General features: G+C 36.4%; 1 protein-coding gene across 2 annotated transcripts in view; it reads left to right on the forward strand.

Annotated features, from left to right (window-relative positions):
- LOC114156407 (semaphorin-6D-like) overlaps positions 1-24,705 on the forward strand; it is a 163,529-nt gene that overhangs the window by 74,607 nt on the left and 64,217 nt on the right. For both annotated transcript variants that reach the window (XM_028036820.1, XM_028036821.1), the window contains exon 3: positions 15,033-15,135. The gene's annotated coding sequence lies outside the window, so the exon portion shown is untranslated. The remainder of the gene's footprint in view (positions 1-15,032; positions 15,136-24,705) is intronic.

A 24,705-nucleotide genomic window follows, 5' to 3' on the forward strand; every position in this document is an offset into this window, starting at 1 on the left:
TAGAGCACCCTTCACACAAAAGCTTTTATTTTTTTCTGCTCTTGTTTTTTGAGAATTATTTTGTATTTGAAAGAAGTGAAAAAAAAAACTGTCTTCTACTATTGGATTTTCTCGGTTGGTGTTGTATTTCTGTACATGACCATGACCTGCTGGTCGTTGTCTGTTGTTGTTCTGCTATGTTGATCTACTTGTGCTTATTTAATTGCATAATGTTTCTTGTAATCTTTTTTAAATACAGTTCATGTTGTAGCTTTAACAGTCGGGCACAATTTTGTTTTAGTAAGCACACTCTTATTAGTTATTGTAGACCACTGTCTGAAAGAACTAATACTTAAAATTATTTTTCCCTCTTTTTGTTGGTTGAGCACATTTTCATTGTCTAAAGGCTAAAAAAGTAAAAAATATAGCATAACCAATTTGATTGTTATATTTTAAGCTGGGTGGCGTCTGACTTGTAGATTTTTTTTTTTCACAGTAAAGACTTCCTTTGCTCAAACTTTTCTCCATTTTCTCACCATTAGAGGCATTTTTCTTTGACAGGCCTGAGAATCAACATCTTCCTCTTAAGATTTAAGCTCTTGAGTCTAATTTTTTCTTGTCGGCAGATGAAGCAGGGCCCTGAAAGATCTGACAGAAGCCTTTTAGGTTTTCTCTAGCTTTGCTTCAGAGTATTTCAGAACAAGTCCATCTGTCAGTGGGTGAAGAACGGCCAAGTTATTGCTATGAAAATCTTCCAGGCCTACCGTCAGGCTATCATTTATGATGACAGGATACAACCTAACTCACTGCAGATGTACCAACTACACTGCTCTTAACACAGAAGTGTTTTAGAATGGGGAAAAACATACAGGTATTAACGCACTGCTTTTTAAATGTTTTATATATATAAAAGACCTTTTAAGTACTTAAACAATTTCCCAGCAGAAGACAAACTGACCATATCCCAAGGCTAAAAATATGCTGGATTATTTATTGAACTTGCTTGTAAAATAACTTCGCCTTGTTTTTCTGAAATGTTAAATCCTGAATAATGCAGATGTTATGTGATTTAAAGTGAAAGTACATTAGATATACTCCATCTTCTGAATGTCTGCACATATAAAATTGCATAGCCAATAATAAACGTACTTGCCTCTTCATGTTAATTCTCGAGCACTTTAATTTTCACCATTTATTTAAGTGCTGGGTGTCGAGTGTTAGTTGAGATGTAGCATTTACGCCTGAAGGCATGTGTACCACCTGCTTCAAACACATATGGCATGGAAACCTTTAAGCGTGTGGTTGTATATGCAAGTCCTGCAGATACCACAATAATCGTATTAAAATTTACATAAGGTTAGACTAGCAAGAGATTTAAATTCCCAGGAAAACACTCAGTGCTTTGGGTGCAAATACTGCCAATTTCTTATAAAACCACAATCCCTTCATGTACACACACAGAGAAACAACACTTTCCATGTAGCAGATAATCAGGCAAGTATGGATCCAATGTAATCTTCTCATCTTTGGACTGTTGCCTCTGCTGCCCCGGGATCAAGCTAGCTGTACAACATGATCATCCTTGTTCTTATGCTCAGTGGGAAACTGCAGCAGAAAATGTCAGACCCAACAGTTGATATTTATACAGAAAATAGATGATAAACAAACTAACTTTGTTTTCACTCATTAAAATATCTACAAGATGGAGTGCAGCAAAGTTTAATATCACATTGCTGCATGTGATACACATCTATGAACGTTAAAGATTGTTTTATTTTACCATTTCTAATTTGATTAGATGTTTACAAATAAACTTTGTCAAACAAAACTTTTTTTATAGGCTTGGCCTAGTGATGGCGTGTATTTAGCGACGGTTTAATTCCACTAAAGTTTCTAAAGATTCTGATGATGAGAAATCAGTACTTCAAGTTGTCATACTGAATGTACAGTTTTATTTAAAAATAATCTGGATCCCGGTTTAACACATGATGTACACCTCAGTGCCTAAAACTGACAGTGATGTGTTGACAGTTGTGCTCAGGTGCTGTCGTCTCCTTAGTGACGGATCAGCTCGCCGCCGCTCGACGGCAACGAAAGACTGAGCGACAGATGGAGGTGACGCTCAGCAGCAACAACGCTGCTCGGCTGGAACCAGATCAAATCGGAAGGTTTAGCAGAGATTTAAACCCCGCTGCAGGCCGAGCTGTTCACTTAGTCACTGTTATTATTTACCACAATGAGTGACACAGAGATTTTGGGGGACTAAAACGCAACCTTTGCTTCAAAGAATGAGAGTAAGATGAAAAAGCCTTTTCTTTTTCTGAATGAACCGCTTTGTGTTTTCTTCTAACAGTGATGTGAGACTTATAAGATCTTACATCACATCATTCTCATATCAGTGAGATGCTGTTTGTATCAGAGAATTGGAAAAAGATTCAACTGGCATACAGAGTATTTCATTGCAGGGACAGTTGTAAAGTAATCCTGTATTCATGTTTAGTACCAAAGTATTTGCTCACTTTGATCTGGATTTCTCTTTGAATTGAGTAGATCATAAAGTCTCTGGGTCATCAGGTACTGGTCACACATAATCTCATGTTCTCCTCATGTTTGAAGGAACTGAAAGGATATTTTATGACCAAAAATATACATATTAAAATCTTAGTTGTACTGATTTAAGGGTTGAACTGGAAAAAGGCACCTAAGATGCTGGTGATTTGGCCTTTTGCTTTTTGTAGGTTTGTTGATTTTGTATCATTTTCAGACACATATTTATTTTTCTCATATTAGGGAGTTTTATTATATGCCAACATATTAATATTTGTATACAACATTTGAATATAAGTGAAGAAAAACTTCTACCTATAGTTATTTTGGTTCAATCAAGCTAATTTTTGATAAGAATGAAACTGTCAAAACGGATCAGAACCGCAATCAATGGAACTAGTGCAATATAAAATCTTCTGTAAATAATAAACACTCAGATTAGATACATTTATAAAATTTTATAACTATTTAGCATCAATTACTTAATTGCTAATTGAAGTTAGCTTCTGTGTAAATGTATAAGAAATATGCTCTTTTTAGGAGAAAAAATGGAAATGAAATGGTGAAGTTCATATGGATATGAAATGGCAGTTTGATCCAGATCTGTTCTTGCAATTTGTCTTTGTCTTCCAATTGTCACAGCTATAGTAATTATCCATACACGTTTTTTACATAATTTAAGATGAAGCTTAACATACCAAGTAACATCTTCGCAAAGATGTTTCATCCTTGATTCACAAGGATGAAAATAAATGTCACTTTTGTGAAACAATGCATTTTTACAGATTCTATTAGTAATCTTACATCTGCTCTCTGTGTTTGGGTTTTTAATCATTTGGGGTTGTTTTAAAATGAGGTTTTTTAAAAACATGGGTAATTTTTTTTATTTTACCTGTGTTTAACCCGTGACCTGTTCAAGATGCATCCCGCCTCTCACCCAATAATCACCACTGGGATGGTCTCCTGACCTCTTTACTGCCCCCAATGAGAAATTAATTAAAATAAATGTAAGCTCTTAAATTCAAGAAGATTTTGATATACGTTTTCATTCTATATAGGAAATGTTGGCCCTCATCTCCACTGATTATTTCCCCTTGTTTGAACTCTACTTGTATGACCTCACCTGCTCTGTTATGTAATTTTGTTTCACTTTTTAGCATTTTTTTTCTTTTTTATTTCCAATGTAATCCTAAGGACTGGGCCTGTATTACCACCTCCTGCCCATCTGTCTTTCACAGTGAAATGACAAACTACACAGCTATTACATGCACTTGTAGAATATAAGGGAGAGTTCATCTGGGTTCTGCCCTCACAACCACTGACGTCTAGAAAGACTACAATAATCCCCAAATCTTTTACACCAATCATATGCCTATGTGACCCATGCCCCCTCCTGTATTACTTGTAATCTGCTCAGTTGAGAATCAGCTGGATTCTTTAACTGCCAACCCACAACCCTAGGCTACAGGGGGCAAAGCTGGTTGTAGAGTCGGTCTACTCTTCTCTGAATGTCCCTTAAATCTGTTTTTCCATACTTTTAACATTCTGGCTGCAGTAGAAAGCACCACTTAAACTTTAAAATGTTGGATTCGTTTCTTTTTCTCCATGTTTGTGAGTAACCTGATAGGGTTTCTGTTGGATGTTAAACATTTCTAGATTCTAAAAATCTCAATTTCAGGCATGTAATAGTCCTGAAGTTTAGAAGTCCAGTCTAGAAACTTACAGGAAGTCTTGTCTGGCTGTCTTGAACTGCTGTGAAGGAGGAAAATATATTTTTTTTCTCAAATTATTCTTGATGTAGCTGAAACAGTACAGCATACGGCCTTTCTCATAATGACCTCCAGAGAAATCCACAGTTCAACATAACTTCTATTTAATTGTATATTAATGACTCTTCTTTTACTGATGGATGAATTAGAAGTGTGTGCTCTCTGTTCAGGTTGAGATGACATGACTGACCTGACAGTTGTAGGATATTCTGGTAGTTTTATCTTGAGAAACTTCTGATCTGCTTTCAGTCTGTTTTGAGTTGCTGTCCATCTGTTGTGTGACATGCCATCCAATCAGCTGTGCAGAATTAATCTTTAAGTCTTATGTGTTCATTGAGTTCTTGAGGCTTATTGTTTCCATTGTGCAGTGACCATTCTGGTTTATAAGAGAAATCCTGATTATGTTGGAAATCGATGGAAGTATTATCAACATCTTGGAAAGTTTTAGTTCCTGAAAGAGTTTTCTTGTCTAAAACAACCAGCTCATTTGGCTTCCTTGTGTCTTTTCGATTTGTATAGCTATTTGTGCAGTTTCTATATAGCTAGATGTTTCTATATGGTTTTTTGTTTTTATGTTTTTTCCTTAAACTAAAGGTATGCAGAGGTAGAAAGGGGGAAAACATGAAGCAAAGGTCTCTCCCTCTCTTTTTAGACTGATACTTTGATTCTGGGTGTCATGGGAGGAAGAACCTAATGGACTAAAGTGTCTTCATATTGCAGACACATTGCTAAAGACAATACATGAATAAATCAGGTAGCTGTCATGAGGAAACCGGTCCCCATCTTTCACATAGCAGAGCTACAGAACAGTTAGTGCATTTCTGCACACACTGAGTACCTGACAGCTTCTCCTTAAACTGAACTGAATTTGTATGTTCAGTGTGAGACTGTATATTTCTGCATCCAGCAAGAAAATGTTTGTCTCAGCTTCTTTCATATTGGTGCTGCATGTCTGACATTTTTCAAGAGCTCTTGAGGTTTGAGTCTTTTTCTTTGAAACTAAACAAACTAACTGAAATAAAGACTGAAATAGACTGCCGCTATTAAATATTTAGATTTTCAAATGACATATTTTGTTTTCTCAGAGCTGCTGAAGATAACCACCAATATGAAGACATTTAAGCAGTTTCATTTTTAAAAAGTCTCATAACTGTGTTTGAATTCTGAAGAATGGAAAAATGTGCTGACATTTTTCTGTCACTTTGCTAAATAATGAATTATTTGCTTCCTGCTTTGTCTGTTTACAAAAGATGCTCAAAAGGTTTTCAGTTATTTCCATTTTAGCACTTAACTTTTGTCTGACTGAATAATGGATTACTGTTTGATCAAAAGATTTTATATTACCCATTGATTACTCAAAGTTGATTACTGTTCTTTTAGAGATGTGTTGGGGTTTTCTCTTTGCATTCTTTGTTTCCGAGATAAGTCATTGAATCTCTTTTATAAAGATAATCCTGTGCTGGATTGACCCTTGTCAGTCAGCTAATATTGTAGCTTATTCTGTATATTCTGTAGTGTAACTTCAGAATAAAAGAAGAAACAAGTCAGAGGGAAATACAGAAACTATGAGAAAAAAATGGAAGAAAAAAAAGCACCTTCCATCAGAGGGATGGAAGAGTACTTGTAACGCTTTTCACAAGGTGAAGACTGTGAAGTACTGATTTGATCATAGCAGCAGAAGAAAACGTTGATTTGTGGTTTTGTCATTGACCGGGTGGGTTGGTGCTTATGGCCTTTCTGATTGCACGTAACATTAAAAAGAAAACGAGACTTGGATTTGTATTTTACAGGCAGAAGAACAAAAAAATGGCTTGAAAAGTTTTAAAATATTCCAGTCCTTTGTTACACTATCTTTGCACTTCAAATGTTTGAGAAAACATCAATAAGTCCTTTTACATTTGACAGGCAGGATAGATGGTGGGTCACAGTCTGCAAACCAGCCTTGGTAATGACTGGGATCTGCATGAAATTTGACATTTATAGTTTGAAAAAAAAACTGTAAATGAAAATTCTATATTTAGTCTATAATGTAGTAATAATAATGCAATTCAACATAAAGATAGACTATTTAAAAAATATGGGAAGAACACAGAAGATGGAAAAACGGACATTAGGTTTGGACAGATGATTTGGAGTTATAGGATGTTCATTAGCAGATGGACTTTGAGATGGAGACTGACGGAGACAAGATGATGATCTGTCAGAGTTTGGGGTAATAAGGAAAGAAACTGAATTAATGAATTCATCAGTGACAAAAATCATAAATGGTTGAATAGATGAGCTGACAAGAAAATGATTTTCAGAAATTAAAGAATAAGAATGGCTGAGCAGGGAGTGGAAGATGGAGAATTTGTCCTTATTTAAATAAGACCTATTATTTTTCTAGCTAACATTCAAAATGTACACAATAGTTTCAGAGGCTATTTTATTATTTTTTCTTATAGGATGCATTTATTGTTACATAGGCATGGCGTCACAAAGAAAGAAAAAATATGTAGTTTAAGTAGATTTCCATTTACCGTGTTGCATTAGTGTTCAATTATTTGAATAATAAACTAGACTAAAAATAGACCAGCTGTGTAATGTTTTAACATGGAAGCAAATGATCAAAGATGAGGCCAAAGCCAAACTTTAGAAATCTCTGCAGTGTAAAAGTTTTGGTGTTTTAAACAATTTTATTTTAGGAATCTGTCTGATCTTTTTAAAATTAAAGCATAAGTTATTTGAAGTTATTGAGACAAGTACTGAATTTAACATCAGATGGAAATGGCTCAGGTTGAATAAAAAGGAAAAAATAATTAAACTGAGGAAATGAACGTAATGGGAATATTGATCAAAAACATACATTTAAGATAAGATTAGAAGGAAAAAAAACCCTAAAAATTGGTTCACAAAATGGATAGTAAAGTAAAAGTAGATAATAGTTCTTTGTTGAATAATAAAGAGCCTGAAGCTGACTTTTCATGATAGCTGAAGATGACACGGACAAGGATGGGGGAAAAAGTAGAAAATGGAAAGGAAGTCGAGTTTGAGAAGGAAAACTTGACAGAATCTAATTAAAGAAATGATGAGATAATTCAAACAGATGGGTAAGGAAAGAGAGAAGAGACAGGAATGATTCAATACTTCATGATCCAACAAGGATCCAGCTCATTAGCTTTCCCTTTTTTACATCACCATGGAAACGTGGGACAAGAGTTGGGGCTGTTGTTTTGGACAGATGATGATGATGACCATTAAATAATAGAGAAAGGGACCAAAGTATTTGCATCAGGTTCAACAGTAATCTTAAGACGCATATATAAAAAAACAATGTATAATACATACTGCATATAGAAATCTGAAAAGATGAATCCAAAGGAAAAGAAAAGATTCTGAGTAATTTTTGAAGTATAGAAAGCTGTTAAAATGCAAAAAAAAAAAAGAATGAAAGAAGCTAAATAAAAAATAAACTAGCAAAAGATTTGACATAAAAAGTCCTCCTTTCTCTTTTCTAATTGCTGTCCCAGGACACACCTGTGAATTTCATGCCACAGCTTAAATAGGTGCCTCTTTTTAATCCATGCCACTGACTTCCTATCTTTAGAGTAGCTCTTCTGGAGGGATAAATCATGGATTTCTTGAAGGGTCCACCTCAAGGCGTTCATTCTTCACCCTTCCCACTCATTTTGATTCAGCAGGTCTGTCCTCAAGCTTCCCCTGCCAATCCAATGTCCTGCCAGGTGGTGATCAGTTGAGAGCTTGGCCTATTTTTTCACCTGAGTGTCCAAGAAATAACACCAAAAGTCTGATTAGGGACGTTTGGTTAGTCCGTTTGGTCCCACGTGAGCCACCTGGTGTTTGATCATTGTCAGTTATGGATATCACAAGCCAAGCACAAAAATCCAACAGGAAAAAAGCACTGCTTGATTCAGCTCAGGGGCTGCGGTCGTCCTGATCGGACCCCTACTGGTAAATTGGTCACTGCCAAGTCGGGCAAGAGTTGTAAAGGAGCACAATCGAACAACCAGTCGGCTTCCCTTCCAGGAAACCATTCGGAGACTCCCAGAAGGCTGGGTAACCTGAGCTGCTGCTTGGTGCCTAAACAGAACCCAACCAGAACCTTCTCTTCTGCAACTCAAAGCCTCAAAGAGGCAACACTCTCACTTATGGTTTCTAAAATCAATGTTCCATTAGATCAGCTCAGATATATTTATTTTTTCCAGTTGTACTGAGTTCATACACAATCTATAAATATTTTAGTTTATTTGAAGAGACTACTCTTTTACCTTTCCTCCAGAATATGTGTGTGTGTGGAAAAAAGTTAATATTACTTCAAAAGAAGAATTTTTCTCTCACAGAAGGTAAACTTGGTGAACAGCTTTTTTTTCAGGTGTTTTTCTTTGTTTACCAAAGAGATAGGTTAGGATAATGCAAACTTAATGACATCATTTTCAATTATGTAATTCCCAAATACAGACCCTATTCATATTTGTCTATTATTGTCCTGCTGACCAATCAGGGCAGAGTTTTCAACCTTTCAGAATGTTAGAGCCTATCAATTGAGGAAAAAACATACAACATGTGCAAAAGATCTGTTGTAGGATTTATTTCTTATTTATTTAAACTTTATCCTTAGCCTCACAATGACATTTTTGTGGTGTTTGTGTAATCTTGAATGATTATTCGTCATTTTATATAACTAACGACGCTCAAATAGAGCTGCAAACATTGACGTTTCGAACATCCTCTTTCATAAAGATCTGAATGTTGTTCAAGCAGCATGATGATGAATGAAGTCTGTAGACAGGTTTAAGGGCCATTAGAGGACCAATAAACCACAGCTGCAGTCCTGCTAAGTCTGAACGCCATTAAGGATCCTTTGACGTATTTTTATTGGAACTGCAGAGACGCTCTCTTTGGTAAATCTTATTTGCTGTTTGTTGTGTTGCTCTGAATGCTGTGGTGGCACGAACACAGATCTCCTGCCAATAAAGCTTTTAGCCTGTTGGGATTTACAGTGATTACATAAAGTCATAAAACTGAAAGAAAGAGAGTGAGAGACAGACAAAAAGAAGGGAAAAATGAAGTACCACTGTGAAATTGAAGAGAAAATGATGGAAGTTTGGGGGTTAAACTGCAGAGGAGGAGAAGGATAGATAAAGAAGTTGAGTAAATGTCTGTGTAGTGATGAAAGTAAATCTACAACAGCAGATGGATAGAGGCACAGGGGATTAACCCATGGAAAGATCACATATGGGATTATTGCAGGACAAACAGATGAAAATCTGACTCGGCCCATTTGCCTTGTTGTGTGTTTTTCTGTGCGTGCCTGAGCCGGGCGATAAAGATCAGATTTGTTGTTGAGAGGTTTAATATGTTTACTGACTGAGGCTCAAACAGAAGAACAAACATAACGGCCTCAACCTCAAAGACGTGAAGACATGAAGCATCATAATCGTATCTATGGAAACCAAAGACCATGGCCAATCAGAGGATCTTCTTTAAGAATGACAAGCCTGCATGGCTGCCATCACTTAATAAAGTGAAACCTTTCTGACTAACCGATTAGTTTCTCTTCACGTTTCCTACCCACAAATATAAAACAATGAAACCCAGAAAGCCTCATTTATTCAGGATTTGATTTTTGCCAAAATTCCTAAACTTAGGTATGTTGCAGTAAATGTTAGCATGAGTCATGCCCTTAAAAAGTGTTTTATTATTATTTTTTTTTTATTTATGACTGCTGGGGAGCTAATAGTATAATTGCTCTAACATGAGATCTAATTGTACATGACCTACATACTATTTGGGGTCATGAGGAGCTGCTCATCAACACTTAATTGTAAGATGTTCTATAGTTTGCTAGAGAAACACATTTGTGCTTTAAAATTGCACAGCCTTTTAAAGTGGGGGATGAGTAGACAGAATAGGCTTTTCTCTGTAAAATACTTTCAATGCTTCGCTGTGAAGAGCTGAGCCAGAAAACAAACTCCGTCTATATTTCGATCCCATTTGTAGTCATTAGATTTAGATTGTGGCTCCGACAACAAGATCTCAGCTGTAAGAAGCTGAACTGAGCTTCCTCTCAAGAAAACCTTACAGATGAGATGAGGACTTCCACCAATGGGAACAAACCTGAGGGCAGGCCTGGAATTTCCTGGAGGGACCTTAAATCTGTTCTGAACTTGCATTGCCTTTGGATTGGTAATTGTGAGAAAAAGGAAAACCCAATATTTAACTCACCAAACCTTTTGCACTAAACTTCAATTTCAGTTAGACCATAAATTATTTTGGCTCAAAGCCTCTACAACTCAATCTCAAATACACAGAACTAATTTTATTTAATATATTTGTTTAGTTGACATGAAAATTGCACACAAATGGAACAGAACACGTCTGTAACTGATCCGTTTCACCCAGACTACTTAATTCACATCATTAGTGCCTGTTTGAGCATTTTTAAGCATTAAAGTGCATAAAATTCATAAGTCGAGATGCAAACATTACATACATTTTCCTTTTTACGTGTTTATAAACAACCTTGCAACCTCCAAATTTATATAAATATTCTTGCACATCCTCAGTATGTCCCCTTCCTCACACACTTCCTCACCCACCCCTACACTCCCACACACACTTCCTCACCCACTCAATCTGAGTATTATGGATGGTCAATCAATCAATTTTATTTGTATAGCACCTTTCAGCAACAAGGCGTTTCAAAGTGCTTTACATCATAACACAAAAATACAGGCTCATGGAACACACTGGATTTTCCCATCGTTACCCATCAGATTGATTGTTTCATTGGTCACATCTTTGGTTTCTCTTTAGTGAAAATTTAGTCATGTGAACAAACTTTCTAAGTTCAGGCATAAATTTTTCATGCTACACCTGAGTGTTTTTTTTTTAAAAGTGGTCTGACCAAACGAGGGTCTAAATGGGGGAGTTACGCAACACAATATGGCTGCACTTAAGAGTCCAACTGCAAGCTGGCAATTTGTTCTAAAAATGAGTGTTATTGAAACAACATCCTTACTTTGCCTCCCTCAGTTCCTTCCCAGCTGTGACAAAGGAGTTTTATGCAGTAGTCCCACCTTGTTTGGTCTGTTTTCACTCTTTCTCAGCTCTCTCTTGGTAAAGAGAACCGCTGTGCAGGAATATTTTGGGCATATTTCTGATAGACGGCTTGTTTTCTAATGGAACAAACTGTGCATGTTGGTTAAAAAACTCGGCTCTTGAACAGCTGAAGGAACAGCAGGTGGATTTATTAGAACTTTAACTTTTGACTTCCTGCCAGCATATATCTGCCATCACAAAGTGTTTTGGCAGGCTCATAGAATTGGAACCACAAGTGTCTGCTTGGAACTGGCCACCTTTTTTGTTTCCAAGAACAAAATGTTAAACTGTACCCACTGTGTGATCAGTATTGTTTCCCCTTGTAATCCAAATCAGAGGGACAGTGGGTTTTATTAGCTTGAATCATTTGATTTGTAGATACTTAGTGGCCATGTTTTACAAACATGAATTGCTATTTGTGTATTCCACAAACTTGGACAACAACCATTGACTTTTGAAATAATCAAAGCAGTTATTAACCCCATTTTGTATTTTACTGTCACAACTGTGTTTTTGATCTGATTTGGATGTTGTGAGTTTACCTGTACTAAAACAAGGTGGTGTAAAGGTGTAAGCAGTAGAGATGGAAAGGTTCACAAACATTACAGTTTGTTATGCTTTAGGTACGCCCTAATCAAGAAAACACAAAACTATTACAGGCAGTTAAAAAAATATTTTTTTTCTCAAATGTAGTGAAAATTATCGAATTGAATGGAGATTGGGTTGAATATTTTCCAAAGAATAAAGTAGCATAAGGAGGAATAGTCAATGCCTCAATACATCATGCAACAATAAAACATCTAGAAAACACTTAATGTTGATGAGACAGTTTAAAATAAGACTATACTCATATTTGAGAATAAAAGATGTTTAAACCTCTTATTTCATCAAACTATTGTCAGCTGTATGTAAAAACAACTTGCAGCTGTTCATCCAGTCTCATCTACAGAAATCCCTTCCACAATACAATGTATTGTGTTTGAGTTAATTGGATGCTACAGGTAGCCATTTACACTTCAGTTTTTCACTCCAGTATTCATTATGTTTTTATTAATTTAAATCAGTTCAGTCGAGAGCTGCATGACAAACATTAATGTTCTCAAATAGCAGGTTAATGGTAGCTGGGAGTTCTCTCTCTTTTTTGCTTTGTTGTCACTTTTTAAAAGTTGTGCTAGATGATTTTGTGTCTGCACTTAATTCCTGCTCCCCTTTGTATTTTGTTCTGATCTAGATTCTTCACTGATCTTACCCTGTTTGAACTTGTTGGGTCAACCTTAAATCATGATCTCCCATTTTTTTACAACTCCTGTTTGGCTAAAAAGATTATTAGCCTTTTAGTCTTAAGAATTTCACGGGATAGATGGCACAAAGGTTGAGGTGGAAAGAATTGCACTTGCACCGAACTCTGATTTGAAATGAGTGGCTAAAATTGTCTTCTACGAAATCAAAACCCTTGCATACCTTTAGACGATTCACTGTAAGGTAGGAACATCTCGGATATTAATTCCTTCTCTTCCCCCCTGCGTGTTGATCTAATTTACGTGTGTCGATCTCCCCTTGGCTCTTCTTCTTGCTTCTTCATGAATGAAAGCCAGCTTTGGGATTCGCCTCATGCCAAACGCCTTCTGATTAGATTTCCTTCGATCTGGAGTTCTGCCACCAGATGAGATTTCAATCCTCCAGAGACTCGAACTACAATCCTCCAGGCGGAGAAATCTGATTAGTTCCAGAACGTGAAGAATCTTGCCTGGTGGCAACACGGGACAAATCCTTCCTATATGTAATTTGAGGCCTCTTTTAATCTGATTGGTGCACACTTTTGTCATTTGATGTGTTGCCATATGCAGAATAAAATACTTCCATCAATAATGGTTATGTGGGATATTTTTTATTTTTTGAAACTTTAGAGAAAAACATTCAACAGAGCTTGTTGGGGTACATGCAAAGCTCCGTTCCTGACTTTAAGTCATCCCACCAATATTATTGCACTCCTGGTCTCATTGGGAGGTAGACTGAAACTTGCTTGGGGTTGCTGAACGAGTGTGACATAATGATATGATGCAAAGCAAAGACAGCTGCAGGACCCTGTGGTTCACAGTGGAGAGCAGGCACACGGCATGATCTTCCAGGAGCCATCTGATGTGAGAAATGTGTTCCTCAGCAGAATCTGATTTAGAAAACATGTGGAAGATGGTGTTTGACAACTTGTTTGTATTTGAAGCACTGAATGGATTTGGTTATGTGATTATTGTACGAAAATGATCTGAAGCATGTTAGTCGTGTTGATCAACAGGTAAAGTTGGAAGACCATTTTCCATTAAGTTAATTGGTTTTCAGTGAAAATTTTATTTGATCTTTTTTCATAAATAGAAATGTATCAAGATAATTGTCAAAATTCTCTAATATTAACATCCCAACAAATTTACCCCTGGTTGAAATCACAAAGGAAAATTCAACAGTTCTGTGTCAGTTCATACAAGCTTCAGCTGAATGTTCAAGTTCTTGCCAGTGCAGTTAGATTTAACTCCTATGGTTTGAGATGAATCTAAATGAACTGAAACACTGTCTCTGAAACAATATATTTTGCTCGGATAAAATCAAAGTAAGGATATTTGTCTGTATAGTATAGCACTATTTATTTTTTAATTTTTTAAATAAAATCAAATGTAGCACCACCGCATACCAGCACAGGAGTGTAAGTGTTTTAAATGTGAGTTTGCTTTGCAGTCACACAACCTGTGCACCTTTCAGTGATGGATGATCTCTATTGTATACAAAAGAATCCCAGAGTCAAAATGTGAGGCAGCATGTCCACCAATGGGTCATGCAAGCAATCTTGTTGAGGAGATTGAACCAGAACTCTCCCACAACAGCATGAAAGGCTGATGGTGTCATAAAGAAAAGGGCTACTTCAAGATGGAAAGGTGCAGCATGCTTTAGCAGACTTTGTTTTACACACAGACATTTCATTCTTTCACTTTATTATTGCTAAGTAAAGATACGAAGAATTGTTCAACAGAGTGAGATTGAAATAATCTTAGAATCTGATAGAGATCAGATCATATATATATATTATAATCTCCTGATACTGATATAACCCCTTGAACTGAAAGGGGTCGCTTTTTCTTTTTATCCTTGCTTTGTGTAGATGGAGGTGTTCATTTTTAACTGAGCTTATCACGTTTCAGTTTAGTCTTTGGAAAAACAAGCTAACGGAGGGGTTTGTATTAACTATTTTAAATTACATGACTGAATTTTAAAACATTTTCTCAATGAGCCCGTTTGCTGATTCAAATTAGTGTTGTAATTGGTTGAATTGTCCTAAATTTGAAGATAAAAGTACATCACTATGAATAAAATCATTTGTTGGAAGGACATGAAAAGTTGCACATATCCTCACTGAACTTTTCTCTGGATATTCAATAGAATCCATTTCACATAGACCATAAACTAAAAAAAACAGCCTTATCTCCACTTTGGCGTTTCCTCGGCCAAACTCAAACACCATTCCACCAAAAGGAAACATTTGGGAAATTATCTGACTTCTGAGAGTATGAGCATAATTTGTTTCTAGTCTGTTGGTTAAGTATAAAAAATTAAAACTCATAAGTAAACTTCTGTTTTCTGTTTTTGCAGGACATCTGAGGGGGTTCACCCCCGCCTCTTGACTTGTTCTTCACGTCACTGTCGCCTCTGCAGCTGGGAGAGCCACAGATGAGACACAGCATATTTTAATACTGTAAGTCCAGTTAACCTTTGCATCCCAGTGTATTTAAAGTTGTATCTTCATACGGATTAATAAGAAAAAACTGCTGTACGGATGTTTGTACTTTTCAGCAAATTTGACTCATGCAGCCATTGCATTTAAATCAAACTGTAACAATTGTGATCAAAAAAAGATGGAAATGAAGGGGGAAAAAATTCAGGAATTTACAGTAGAAATTACATATTTTTAAACGGTTTAAAAACATATACATTTCTTGCTCTTGACATTAAATCTTTTGTTTTTTAAAATATTTTTTATTGGTTTAAAGGAAATTAATATATTTGAGTTTGGCCTTAAATTACACCCACTGTTGTCCTCTCAATTAACAGATGATGTAAATGAACCAATCAGTAAATGAGGAGCTAGATTTACCTTTTTTTTTTTTTGAGATATTTCTTGGCCGCCATATTTGTCCTCCAGGAAATGGCCGAAACAGGAGGAGGAGTTATTGTGCCAAATCCTAAACAGCTGCATCAGGAACTTGTGGCCTCCATATTCCAGGCATCTGTTGTGTCAATACACCATGCAGGTCTCCTTGTGAACTGACTTGTGTGTTTGTGCTAAAAGCTGCAAAGAAACCTCATTGGTTTTGTTAAGGAAGAATAATTTAAAATTAACTTTTGGACAAAACGTTTGGCTCTTTCTTCCTTAAATTCCCGGGTCCTTAGCGGGCGGCGCTAGAAGAGAAAGTGAAACAACAACACTGCGCGTTGACGTCACAGATCACAGAGTTTAATCCCATACAAAGCAATGCATGAATCAATTAACAAAGCTGCAGAGGTACAGAGATATGCATTGATTAGCTTATACAGACAAAGACAGAGAAGACAGATCAACAAAACGAAGACAAACGAAGTCAAAGACAAACAAAAAAGGCAAAGACGCGTCTCTGGAGAGAGCCGATGCAAAAAAGCAAAAATAGTGGAAGCTCTCTGAATTTTTATATGACACGAAATTTTATACTAAGGGGGTGTTTCTTCTATTAAACATATGCAATCAAGGTGTTCCGCTCTTTGACCAACCAGAAACTCCCTTAGACACTCAGAGAAACTTGGGAACTCCCCTAATTTACGGCAAAGATCAAAGGGCCATCTGGTCTCTGGCAAAACAAAAGGGCGAACCACTTAGTACTGACCCCTGTGGTGGCACGGCCATCCCGGGCGCAGAAAGATCCTGAGATAGGACTTCACAGATACCTGTGAAATCTAAAGTCTCTTGCCCCAAGCTCCAGCGCTTCTGCCCCATCGGAATGCTAATTTTATGGCTCTGTGTGGTCTGGCCGCACAGAACCTGTTCCAAATAAGAGTTTTGAATATAACTTTTACACATGCCGTAAGATTAACTGTATTAAGCACTAAAAATAATCATTTTTCCTCAACAGTTTTTCAGCCATAAGAGTCGGCTTTTTTGTTCTTTTCAAATGCAAAGTTGCTCTTCAGGTTGTTAGATTGCAGTGGCGAGGTTGTGGTCCTCAAGTGCAGCGGCAGATGTAATGAGATTGCAAAATAAGTGCAGTTGTGTCCTTGTCTGTTTGAGTGTACTTTCAGAAAAAGAGAACAGAAGCAGAGGCCATAGTCCACCACTATAAAAACAGGAAATCAATAAATCCTCAATGTAGTTTTATTTTGGCTTGTTGCTATATTAATAATGTGCAGGGACTCTTTTTTTTTTTCCTCCGTTTGTTGTTGCCTGTTTTTCTTTAGGATGGCTGCTATGAGCTGATTGTGGTTGAAGATACAATTAAACTATCATTCAACATGAGTCAGTGCTCTCCTTTTTTTACCAATAGATGCGGTGTCATTACAAAAACAAATGGTGCCATGTATTCAGCTTCAGCAAAGGCGATGCATTGTGAAATTAACATGGACTGATTCACTTTCCAGCTGTGTCTCATTACAATCAAAGGCACAAAGAAATAAAAATGAATCCAACAGAACATCTGCTCAAAGTGTGTGCGTGAATGCTAACGTGTGACGCAATATTTTACAAGTACTTCTTTTGCAGCTTCATCATTTTTCCCTACATTATTTTCTCGCTCTGTTATTTTACAAAGTGCAGCTTTTGTGCAGATTGTTGTTCAGAGTTTCCCAGAATTCCTTTAAACAGCTTTTGCAGCATCTCGGTTGCTTTTGGTTGTCGCCTCACAGAAAGGTTTTTTTATTCCATCTTTTTTTTATTTTGTCCACTCAGCTTCTTCCTGACAGATGAGTCGTGTAGGTGTCACGTTCATCAGCTGGCTGAAACTCCTTAACCTTGTTAATTTAAACAACTGAGAAGTAGATTTCTGATTTTACACAAGCCTGTTCAGTCAAGCTGCAGTGTTCGAAGGCTCAAGTGGGAGAATCTGTTAGGACAGCTATTTACCATGCACAAAATTCAGTAATGAACTGATTTGCTTCTAATTATTTGCTTCTTATGTTCTTAACAGAGGTATGCGTATGGAACACAGTTACTTCTACCTTTGAAACATGGTGGCCCCTGATCTGTGTGTGGTTATGTGAACAAAAGGAATCATTGCATTATTATGCGTAGAGTCATTTTTACAGTCAAGTGATTTGGGTCATTCGGGTTGGGTCCATCAACTGCATCTGTTTGTTCTCTTGTGGAAATGTTGCTCAGCTGTAAAGGCTGAGCAGCGTTTAAAGACTTTAATCTTTAACCAGATTAAAGTCTTCATCTAGGACTTTGTAGTTTCTTTTCTGCTTCACAATTTTTAAATGCTGCAAGATTTCTAAAGCAACTCGTTTGATCAAACTGTGTAAAAATGCAACAATAACAACATAAAAATGTGTGGCTCCCAGATGAACCATAACAACACCATAAAAATTGGATGATAACTTTTTCCTGTGGTATCTGAACAGACGTGTGGCCTCCATAAAGCAAAACACTAACCACTGGCTGGCCAGATATTTATTCTTTTTGTGGAATACATTTTTCAGTCTGGTTCAAACAGTTTGCCTCTGATGCCTCTTGCTTTAAAAACTTTTTTTTCCCCCACCTGTTTTTATTTCCAGCTTTGGAACAGTAAATGTCACAACAGTGTTGCAACTGGGGATAAAAGATATGTGGAAGACAGAATTCGAATAAAAATAGAGCCAATGCTAGAATTTTGTATTTTTCTCTTTTGCACTCGATTTTTCCCATTTTCATTTGTTTTTTTCAAATGGTAATGTCTTTCATTCACTTTTCCTAAACTTCCTCATTCTGTCTGTGCTTCATTTGCCTTTCAGTTGTTGGTTCCTTTTTTCACATATTCATTATTCATCATTTTATTTCTTTTTTTTTTGTGGTGGGGTTCCTGCATCCTTTTTTAGAATCTTTCATCCAAACTGCAATATACTCCCTTCATTCTTCACTTTTACTCCTCTTAATCTCTGTTCATTCATCCTCAGTTTGGATTTATTTTCATGTAAATTCCTTTTTTCTTCTCATTCGATGACATTTTCCAGCTGACCCTCAGTTTCTGTTATTCTCCTTTCCTGACTTTACTCCATTCATCCAGTTACATCCAGACAAAAACGGCATTCTGCAACCTCTAACACAAGAACGGCTAGATTGACTCTCACACATGCTTTTTAAAAGGTTTCAGCTCGACAGCACTTTGTGCAAAAGTAGGAAAAAAAATGTCCCAATGTCACAATCAGTGCAGTCATCGCTTATGTGGTGGCACAATGGTGAGGCAATGAAATGGTTCATAAGAAACACTAAAAATGAACGGAAATGGAGCAAGAAGAGGTTGTTGAGGGCAGGCGGTGTGATGTAGCACTCAATCACTGCTTCTTGTTCAGGCAGCCCCCTGAGAGCCTAAAATGGCTTATTTTTAAATGGAACAGATTATTGAAATTTCATTTTTTCTTTGCCCGATAACATTGATAACATGATATTTAGATGTCTGAAGTGACAACCAACTCAAAGACTCAAACACAATCTTATCATTTTGGTTTTGGTTTAAAAATATCAACTACAACCATCTACAGAAGAGAAGGATTTGGAAAGAAAATGCTGTTGCATTTTAACCAGAAAAATATATCTGAAGTTTAATTTCTGATCTATTTTGAGGAGTCTTAATTTGTTTCCTCTCACTAGTTATGTGAATGTGACACCTTACAGTAGTGGAAAGATGAGAAAAAGCTCTTTATTTTGCATCCCTCAAAGCACAGCCTGATTTTTTTTCTAAGTTTCTCCTGCAGCTAATCTTTTAAGAATCTATTACTAATATAACTAATTAGTCCAGACAGCTGAAATTGTTTTATCAATGAGTCTGATGTGTAAAAATATGGGAAAATCAAACGTACGCAGAAGCACTGCTGACTGTTGTAGATGGTTTAGATTTAATTCAGAAAGAGTAAATGTCATTTATAGCTGCTGGATATATAGGCAACAGTTATGGAATCTGTGTAGATGTAGCATTGACCAAATAAAAGCATCAAATAATCAAAATAAAATATATATAAATGTTTCCAGTTGATGGATGAATGTACATTGCTAGGGGTGTAACTTTCAATAATATCTAATATCCATGCTGTATGCAGTGGACTAGTTGCTATGTGATTAAAAAATAGCTGTAATATATTTATAAATTCATGCAATCTGGTTGTTAAAGTCAAGATATATTTCCATATATTTATATCCCTATTGAGGGTTAACGTTAAATATTTCAAATTCTAGATATATTTCAGTTTCTGGCCATAAATTCCTCTCAATGCCAATATATTCTCATCAATTCTTCAGAAAGATTTCCAACTTTTTTCAACCTCACACAAAGTCTGAATTTTAATCCCAAGCTGGTCAGGTTACTTTTAAATGTGGAAAAAGGAAGAAAAAATACATAAAATGTTGGTTTTCTTGACATTCTTCCTTCTGGTACACATACAATATATAAAATATGGGGACTTCATGAATGATGCACATATTTTGTATTCACAACAGAACTTTTGTTTCACAAATTCATTTTTTATTTCCTTGGGTCAGAACCCACACTAGAAGCGATTTTAGACGTACCGTATTTCCTATAGTCAGCCTACGTCGTTGGATAACAAACGATGCATTTAGACCACGTAACGCTCACTTGGCCCAACTTGAGGAATGATGCAGAAAAGATGCTGTCAGGCTTCTTGATTCCCACCTTCAGTGACCGGATTAAAAACAAACCACTTCCCCTCTCGCCTCTTAGCCATGATATTGTGCATTTTTTTATTGCATATTTTGGCATTGTTTTTCACACAACACTTTGGAATAAAGTTGATTTCCTCAACTGTGGGCGGCCTGTAAATTCCTGTAGACATTGGCACACCATCATGTTCTCTGAACAAAGATATTGTTTGAAAATCTGTGCACTCAGTTCGCAAATCTGCCGGCACAGATTGCAAAACATAAGATACTGATATCCCATCTGCAACACTCTTCAATTAATTACTTGATACATAAAGCTGTGTTTTCAGTTTTGGTGGATCATTGCTTACGTTTGGTTGTTCACAAATTATTCAAGACCTGTGATGCCAAAACTTTTTCTATATGCTTATAGGTTGAATGAAAGCACAACAGATGCAATGGTTGAGGAAAGGAATAACTTCATGACACACAGGAACCATTTATTTTGAATTAGGTTAACATTTAGGTTCATGGGCTTGCATCAGACTGCAGATCAAAGTACCTTCCTTCTTTCTATTTATGTATTTTCTTAAACATGTTTAGTGTGGAGAGACACAGAAAGCACATCTGTACTGAGGCCAGGCATTGGTTGGCAGGGGTCTTCTCAGCCAGCAGTGAACCACGGGAAGCATAAGAGCTGATTTCAAGCTGCATGAAATCAAGATTTCACAGAGCTAAATGTGTTGCTGCGCCTCCCCAAACTGAGGCCTGCAGATTGATTACAGCCTGGATTAGTTTTGTGCCCAATCCATAGTTTACTCTTTACTACCGTAAACTTTCAAAGGAAACGGTGAGAGCCGGAGGAGGGGAGAAAAAATACAAAGACTATAGCTATTCTCCTTTCCCTCTTTCTGTTAGTTCCTCAGTCCGATTATAGTTTCAGTTTCATTTAGGTGGTCTTTCAGTTACTCTGGCACCCGTGAAGTCTTTTTGTTAGAATTTGTCCTTCAGCCTGACACACTAAAACACAACCACGCACACAGGCGCACAGCGGCAGAAACTGGTGTATTGCCTGTCAGGATGAAAACTGATTCCACTTTCTCAGTCTGGCACTTGGGGCGCCCACTCAAGGCCAGCAGACACACAAACATACATGCAAGACATCAACTTTGCACACACTTAAAGTCCCACACACAGCCAGACTGAGGGAGACGCACAGAGAAGTGATGCAGTTCACCAGTGAAACGTGTTTTAAGTACATTTAAAGTAGTAAACATGTTTTACAATTTAAATTAAAGCCTGATTTGATGCATGCACAATTAGATTGAAGATGCTCTTGGACCAGCTTTGGGTTTATTCACTCGTTTGCCAATTCATATTCATCTCTTCCTATTTCAAATAGACCTGCTTTCATTTTGCACCCATTTGGTTAATTTGACAGTTTTCTATTTTTTTTTTAAACTTCAATTTCCTGATACATTTTGTAGCCATATACGTCCTACTGAATGTACATTATCAACTAGTAGCAACTGGTTGACATGTTTTCAAACTAGAATATTAGAGTTACCTCCTACTGGTAAATAATGATCATTGCAGTCACATAAGCACATTTTTTGACAGTTGATTATCAATATATTATAAAAAAAAAACTTTAAATAATCTGCTTGTAAAGCAGGTTAAACTGACTTTAATGTGTGTACAAAGATGCATTCAAAATGTTTTTGTTTCTTTTATACTTGGAAAGGTTGGCCATTAAAAATAAATGTATGAGGAATAGGTGACCAAGATCCTCTTAAACAACAAACTTTCCTCAAATCAATCTGATTCAATGTATAAATAAAAACTTGGAACTCCTGAGGTGGAAAATACACTAGAATAGTGATTAGGCTGGACCAGTAGTTTTAAATGTTCAAATTTATCTTTCTGAAGTTTTAGTCTGTGGGTTTTTTTGTTTACAGATCGAGCTCCAGAACCAGATGAATGAATGTTCTGACTAATGGCTCCCATCTGCAAATACCGCTTAGTCAAAAGTCACTCTTCACAATCAATTGGTGCCTGATGCAGCATTTCTATCCTTTTAACAGTCAGTTCTGGAATGATGCACATGTAGCAAAACATCTTTAAGACTCAAAAGCTCCAAAAATGTTGTAATACTGAGGTCAAGGTCAATCATTTATTGTAAGTATGTAAAACATACTTCATCCAATTGGCTTTGGAGTTTTCAGAAAACTACTAGATTAAAAAAAAGCAGACTAATGGCAAAACATTCAATGGAAATCCAGTCAAACTCATTCCTGCAGAAAGTTACATGATTGCAGTAGAAAAGCACATTTTCTTTCTTGTAAGGTTAAAATAAAACCTTAACAAAGATTAAAAAAAAAACTCTGTCCAGTAGAATCTGTTTATGCATCTGGGTAAAAGTGCAGCTCCATTTCTCTTGTTTGGCAGTTTCAAAACAGAAAATGTGTAGCAACAGAATATTTTCTCTGATGAAAAATCAACATTACTGACACCAAACCACTGCTGTCTACATTCATATTCATTCCATAACCCTTACCCAGAAAAAATACAGCACCAATAGCATCTTACTTGTTAAAACGTGTTGTCTGTGAGAACATCTACTCTAACTTGTGATTTGATAAGTCATCATATTATTTTTCCCATTAATGTAAGTTCCAAATGAAAACAGGGATTGAACCCTTTCTCAGTTAAATATTTAACCATTTGAAATGTGGTGTGACTAAAATAGTACCAGTAACATATTTTATGTTCTAATTAAAAGAATCCAGACATTTGGCATAGGCATGCACAAAAATGACACAATCCATTCAAATAGTTGAACACTAAAATATTTTTCTAAGTTAAAGAATAACCATCAAATGACAGACACAAAATGCATTCTGACTGAATATGTAGGGCTCACCAAAAAGAGAAAAATGTGTCCAATAAGACCTAAAGATGTAGAAAGTTACCCAGAGATCATAAAATTCAAAATTAACTTCTACCAACTAGTAATGCAACTTGTCTTTATTTATGGTTTAAATCCATTTTTTTTCAAATGAGAGAACTGAAGCCACAGCATCTCACCCATCCTCTTCAGTAGATGCTGTAAATGACCAAATCAGTGGATCTGCCCTCACGCTGCAGACCCTAATCTCATTATCACTTATCAGCCTTCACTATAATCACAGCCGCTTCAGCCACCGCGACCCGTCTGACACCAATCTCATTGAAACCTCAGAGTTGCTCTGACATTCTCCCAATAACGGTTAATCCAGAACCACCGGGTCGCGGCGGTGAACCGCTGTTCATCTGGCACACAAACAGGAAGCTGCCACAGAATGATTTCTGTCAATTATCTAAATGAAAGCAGCTGCAGTGTCTCAAAGGGGAGGAGCTGTTTTGCAAAGAAGGTGGTAGTTGTAAGAAAAAATGACTGAGAGATGGCTTGTTAAACAGATGCACCAATGTTACTGATTGGTGCATTATCTGATGTTTCTGCAGTTAAAGGTGATGCAAATACTAAGAATTAAATATATCTACATTTTAGGATAATAGTCATAATATACCTAATATATTTGTACTAAAATGGTGATTTATTCCTGCAGTTGTCATTAGAAACATTTTGGAAATATGAAGGAACTTGAGTTGTAGTTTGTTCATGACTGTTGCATGACTTTGTGTTTTTGTGTTATGATGTAAAGCACTTTGAAATGCCTTGCTGCTGAAATGTGCTATACAAATAAAATTTGATTGATTGTTCATGTAAAGCAATGCACAGTATATTTTTTTAGTAATGCATGGTCTATGTTAGTGCTAAGTGTTCTGCTTAACTCACGCACAAATACCCACAACATCTATCTCGACATTAACAGATACTTTATTTAACAGGAGTCTAATACATTCGACTATTTAGTCTATTTCCAACTATTCACAATGTTTTGCTCCAGCTAACAGCTTAGTTTTGTTTGTTTTTTTTTTTGGTGAAATGCTATGCAGTGCTAACAAATTGACTCTACCTTTTGACTTGACTTGTTTGTGATCCAGCTTGTGCTGCTTTTTGATACAGGGCTTCAAAGTTTCAACATTAAGATGGACAAGTCAATTAATTCTTTCTTTCGAGTAAAAAACTTAAAGACCCAGATTAATTAGAACAATATGTGACTGTGATTAAAGGGAAAGTGATCCACTGTGTTCTGTTTCTAAGTATTTGGGAACGAATTGATGCATTAAAAGGGTTATCAGCGATGGTATTATTAAAGACATTCACATTGATTGAACATAATTTATCGTGCCTCCATTTAATTTTTGATTTTTGTTAGTGACTTGGTGTGGTTATGTTTCACTGGAAGAAACTCCTTGAGGCAGATTGTGAAGTGGTCTAGTCAGTTATGACCCTCAACTGTGTCCAGCATCCCTGTACAACAAGCAGGTATAATGATGGCATTTAAC

The sequence above is a fragment of the Xiphophorus couchianus genome, chromosome 13 (assembly GCF_001444195.1).
Source record: "Xiphophorus couchianus chromosome 13, X_couchianus-1.0, whole genome shotgun sequence".
Taxonomy (NCBI): domain Eukaryota; kingdom Metazoa; phylum Chordata; class Actinopteri; order Cyprinodontiformes; family Poeciliidae; genus Xiphophorus; species Xiphophorus couchianus.